The 1,204-nt window shown below is 42.5% G+C and overlaps 1 pseudogene; it reads right to left on the bottom strand.

Annotated features, from left to right (window-relative positions):
* Positions 1-242: 242 nt before the first annotated feature.
* LOC102402101 lies at positions 243-568 on the bottom strand (annotated as a pseudogene).
* Between the last annotated feature and the right edge of the window lie 636 nt (positions 569-1,204).

The raw sequence follows: 1,204 nt of genomic DNA, 5'->3' as shown, positions 1-1,204 counted from the left end.
CTGACTACCAATGCAGGAGACTTAGGAGACTCAGGTTCCATCCCTAGGTTGGGAAGTTCCCCTGGAGGAGGCCATGGCCACCCACTCCAGTATTCTTGCCTGGCGAATCCAAAGGACAGAAAAGCCTCATGTGCTATGGTCAATAGCATCTCAAAGAGTTAGACATGACTGAAGTGACTTAGCATGCACAGAGTGAATCATTAAATGAATAATGAAACAATTGGACTTGCAAGAATTCTTTTCTAGTGCCCATACTTTTGGAATTCCCACTCTCTGTCATCCAGTGGACACACCTACCATGTTTTGAGACAGCAGGAGAAGCAGTGGAAAAGAAATCATGGTCCCAGATTCCCGATGCAACAGTGCACTTTTCAGAAGCTGCAGATACCTGCTTAGCTCAACATTTTATGGAACGATCATGATGTGGTTCCTGCAGATGGCATGGTCATCAACCACAATATTCCAGGCCCCAAAATCTACTGCATTCCACTTGTTTCACTTCAAAGCTCTTCTTGCCCATGTTTTCCATGGTGCCACTTGGGGTGTCCACATCCATCACTGCTGCCATATTGGAACCATGCCCTCTGTGGTCCTCACTGCCTTTTTTGTTCAACCATGAAGGAAATTAAAAAAAGAAAAAAAAAAAAACTGTTTCATTGACTACACTAAAGCCTTTGACAGTGTGGATCACAAAAAAACTGTGGAAAATTCTTAAAGAGTTGGGACTACCAGACCACCTCACCTGCTTCCTGAGAAATCTGTATGCAGGTCAAGAAGCAACACGTAGAATCAGACATGGAACAACAGACTGGCTCAAAATTGGGAAAGGAGTACATCAAGGCTGTATGTTGTCACCCTGCTTATTTAACTTATATGCAGAGTACATCATGTGAAATGCCAGGATGCATGAAGCACAAGCTGGAATCAGGATTGCTGTGAGAAATATCAACAACCTCAGATATGTACCTGATACAACTTTAATGAAAGAAAGTGAAGAGTAATGAAAGAGCCTCTTGATAAAGGTGAAAGAGGAGAGTGAAAAGCTGGGTTAAAACTCAACATTCAGAAAACAAAGATCATGGCATCCAGTCCCATCACTTCATGGCAATAGATGGGGAAAAAGTGGAAACAGTGACAGATTTAATTTTCTTGGGCTCCATAATCACTGTGGATGGTGACTACAGCCACAAAATTAAAAGATGCT

The sequence above is a fragment of the Bubalus bubalis genome, chromosome 4 (assembly GCF_019923935.1).
Source record: "Bubalus bubalis isolate 160015118507 breed Murrah chromosome 4, NDDB_SH_1, whole genome shotgun sequence".
Classification (NCBI taxonomy): domain Eukaryota; kingdom Metazoa; phylum Chordata; class Mammalia; order Artiodactyla; family Bovidae; genus Bubalus; species Bubalus bubalis.
The sequence above is the reverse complement of the archived record's forward strand: the minus strand, read 5'-3'. Positions and strand labels throughout refer to the sequence as shown.